The 4,340-nt window shown below is 41.3% G+C and overlaps 1 long non-coding RNA gene across 1 annotated transcript; it reads left to right on the top strand.

Annotated features, from left to right (window-relative positions):
* The first annotated feature begins 2,081 nt into the window (after positions 1-2,081).
* LOC308399894 lies at positions 2,082-2,616 on the top strand. The gene is made up of 3 exons (XR_013972267.1): positions 2,082-2,225; positions 2,338-2,389; positions 2,469-2,616. It is a non-coding gene; the product is annotated as an uncharacterized lncRNA (long non-coding RNA).
* Positions 2,617-4,340: the final 1,724 nt, after the last annotated feature.

The following is a 4,340-nucleotide window of genomic DNA, read 5'->3' on the forward strand; positions in this document are numbered from 1 at the left end:
CAAACTGCAGTGAAAACATTAGAGGACTGTTCAAAGGGTCATTTTGTAGATCTTACAGCAACACTTTATGCCAGGAAGGACATTTAGGGTAAAAACTCTCCCCAGTCATGGATGTTGGTCTGTTAAAAAGAGGGTAGACAAAAGAAGCTCAGATCAGCTGATTATTTCATGCAGGCAGAGGTCAGTCATGCTCTGTGGTTGCAGAAAACTGAAGACCTGGTTTGAGATGTTGAGGCACAACTGTAACCCGTGGAGAGCTGTTTGTTCAGCCACTGGAGTGCATCGGTCACACAGCGACATCTCTGCACATGTTATTCGACTCTAACTGAACAAAGTGATCAAATATCAGAGTTAATGTAAAACAAATCGTCTCCATCAGTCTCACAGCTCTCTCCTCCTTGTTTCAGTCTTTACTGTTGGACAGCTGCTGATTCTGCTCTCTGACTTTGATGGCGTCTCTCTGCTTCACCGATCCTCTGAAGTTTGAATTATTTTCATGGAGTAAAAGTCACAGTTATAGATATCTAACCACTCAGATATGCCTCATTACAAACTACACGAGCATGACCCTGAAATCTGCATCACAGCTGACCTGAGTGATGTGCAGCAGGACACAAACAGTATTTACTGTCACATCTGTTAAAGTCACAGTAACTGTGTCAATCATCATTAATCCATCCTCCATCTTTCTGTCTGAAATATGTCACAAAACTCGACTTTTAGAGTTGTTGTTTCAGCCTTAAAGATAATCTCTGTGACTCTTTCCAGTCACAAACTTATTTTTATGATTCTTCTGATGGTACAAAAATACAGAAAGACACTCATTTTGTTTTCTTCCTGCTGCTCTGTGACTGTAAGACTAAGTCTGAACTCACAGAGTATTTTCAGCAGAGCAGCTTAAGTGAGAAGAAAACTGAAAGTATTATTAGAACGTAGTCGTACAACCGGCATTCACAGGAGGTTGTATGACTACATTCCATAACTGGTAAACTGCACCTTAAAATCCATGTCTGTCCACTTATAACATTTATGGCGAAAACTGTTACTTCATCAGTGAGTGAACCTTTGCGTTGGATTTATATCATGGTGTCTAAAGCTGAAAGTATACAGTGCTTTCTCATTGAGGATTTTCTCATTAATAGTTATTGGCGACTGTCAAGCCTTTGAGTCGCCGAGCAGCTGAATAGGGGGATAATGTTGACGCGTTACTCAAAGTTCCAATTTAAAAACTCCTTTATTTGTTATCCAAATCCTTAAAATCCATAGAAAAAACAGTGATCAAAACATTCCAGGCTTGAGCGGTCAGCAAAAGTCAACTTCCACCATCACCCACTCGTTCAGGAAATTTCCTCGGGCCGTGAACAGGAGATATAGCAATCACTACTACTATTATCAACACCACGTGACCCAAAGCTACGCCTATCCTCGACAATAGTGGTTCATATTTACTGTGTATGACTCTTAACTCATTCACTGCAATTGACGGCTATAGACATCAATGGCAGTGAATGAGTTAATACTGTAGCTCCTGTGAAAAAGAGAGCCTTACGTACGTGGCTTATATAACTCTCTAACGTGCAGCTTAGAGCAGATAACCCGTAAGCTCGAGAGGAAATGTTGTTTCACCACTGAAAACAGGAAGTTTTTAAAGAAGACTAGAAAGAGAGAGCATATTTCTCCTATACTCGCTTCTCTTCATTGGCTCCATGTTAAATCCGGAATTTAAAATGCTCCTTTTTTTTTTAATTTTACCTCCTGTTTTTGTTTCTTTCGGCTCTTTATGATCGTCTGGGGTCGATTAGTCCTCCTTCCTTTATTACCTTCACTTTTCCCTGACCAAAACAGAGAACATCACATTACAGCAGTCTGTAATTCGTTTCTGTGTTTGTTTCTAATGCACCAGTTAATAATAATCCTTCTTTATCTGATACTGGGCCTCGGATCACCTCCATTCTCTTTGATTGGGCAGGTTCTGGAAGCCTGCTGAGGAGCACCCAATGTTTATGAGCTGGATGTGCTGAAGCAGAGGAAACCTGTGAGGAGTCAACATCAGCCAAGCTGTGTGCTCAATGATTCATCTTAGACGTGCATTCTGGGTAAATTTTGAAGGCTCACATTGTTGAATTAATGGCTGCTCAGAACAGTACAGAGAATATTAAAGGTCTTCTTTAAGCTGCGCTTAAATTCTAGGACCATCTTCTTTCGGGGTCAGCTGGTTGTGGAAGGTCAGTGATTTTTCTGTGGAACGACTCACATATGACAGAAAATAAGGAGAAGCAGGAAATGTCCACTGAGCGTTAAACATGTTTATAAAACAATCCTGTGATTTGACTTCAGACTAACTTTCAGCCTCAGAGATGGAAGACGAGCGTGGCTCCATCTGCATGAGGTAAATGAGCTCTGCTGTCGTGATTTCAGCATCGTACTTGCAGCTTCTTGCTTCAGCTAAACACTGATTTATGCTTCAGCTTCGTCTCAGCAGTGCTGTGAAAAAGGCGGAGAGAAAACCTCATGGCTGCGTGCAGAGACACGAGGGATCGGGGGTAAAACGGTAGAGTTGGGCAGCAGATGGCTCATCTCCAAGCTTCCAGCATCCCGCCCGGCCTGCCAAATAGGAACAGGTGCTGGAGAAAGAAGGAAGTGAGCTGTGGGCCTGGTGGGCAGCGGGAGACCCCTGACCAGCTGGCGAGGAGAAAATGGAAAAAGCTGGCAGCAGAAAAAAGAGAAAACCTGTTTAATGCGGAAGGCGCCAGCATGCAGGCCCACAGAGGTTCTTTAAGCCTTTTAAATAAAACACACGGAGCTGACACTTCACACCGACCGAGAGCAGATTTTAAATCCTGCTTCTATTTACCAACATCTCATCGGCTCACTCTTTACGAATGAAAAAACAACTAATGATCCAGACTGACAGGATCTTCATAAAAATCATTTTTAAAAACATTTGGAGAAAGTCAGCTGCAGCAAGAAGACTGTTCAGAATAAGAATAAGAAGCAGTTTCAGTTTTCATGTGTCTGTATAATAACTGAGTGCAGGCTGGAAACAGTCAGTGCGACATTCAGCACCTGTATGTTTAAATAATAATGAGCTTGGGAGTCTCACAGTCCAGTTTAAGGTCAAAGTGCAGTGGACGTATGCCACTATGTAAAACAGGTCTGATGTTCCTGCTGTAGTCTGTTCTGTTTTAATGTGTCTCTACTAAACAACAAGATAAAACATGATTTATCTATAATTGTACGTTGAAATCAGGCTCATTTTCTCGCAGAGGTCAATACGATCAGATCGAACAGATTTTACAACCTGAGACGTCGCCCTCTGCTGGACATTAGAAAGAATGCAGGTTAAAGAAACATGTTTAGACTGCGTCCATCTTTTATATAAATTCACTGCATGTGAGGCATCGACTCAGCTAAAATTACTTTGGGCTGCGACTGTAATTAAAAACAAGAAACATATGACGTCATAGTCATGTGACAGAGAGCAGCAGGTGTTTGCAAGGGTAAAAGGAAATGTAAATATCACATCCAGTATTTTATTTTCAAGATCATTTCCCACGGCTGTGACGTTTCAGGCATTTTGTGCAAATTAAAGAAAAGAAAAAGAGCAGAACTGAACCTTTGAAACATTTATTATAAACACCATAAAAGTCTAAAACTACAGAAACATGAATGAATTCTGCTTCTCTCCGTTTCATGTCAGTAAAATGTGTGACTGCTGAGCGGGTCTGCACACTTGGCTGCTGTAACACGAGCTGCTGCCTCCTGCTGTGCGCGGTGGGTCACTGCGAGTCGGGCCGGGCCCTCGCCACTCAGCGGGGTCTGGTTTTTGGGGATTCATTCAGTCAAGCGGCGAATCAAAGGCGTCGCCTCCTCCCAGAAAGCTGATGCGCTGCTGATCAGCAGAGATGCGGAACATCAGAGAGCTCGGGAGGGCTGAAATAAATAACCAACAAAAGTCCAGCAACAACGTGGATTTAACATCATTCACTCATTTGCTCATGTATTACACTCAGTTATTGTCATGCAGTCACACCACCGTAAAGTCATTTGTTAAATTTATTGTATATAGTTAATATATATAGTTATATATAGTTAATATCACTACATATCCTATATTTCTTCACTAGCTCATTTATTCCACAGATGTAATCACACATGCTTTCATTTCCTTTATGTTCGTTAATTTCACAGGTTATTCATATTTATTTTTCATTTGTTGTTTTTTCTGCTGATAAAGAGTTCCTGATAAATCCATCCTTTTGCTGACTTAAGTATTTCAGTGATTCATTCACACTTTCATGTGTTCACTGAGTTGTTCTGAGTAATCGGTATATTTAGTG

This window comes from Rhamphochromis sp. 'chilingali' (genome assembly GCF_963969265.1).
Source record: "Rhamphochromis sp. 'chilingali' genome assembly, chromosome: 7".
In the NCBI taxonomy this organism is placed as follows: Eukaryota; Metazoa; Chordata; class Actinopteri; order Cichliformes; family Cichlidae; genus Rhamphochromis; species Rhamphochromis sp. 'chilingali'.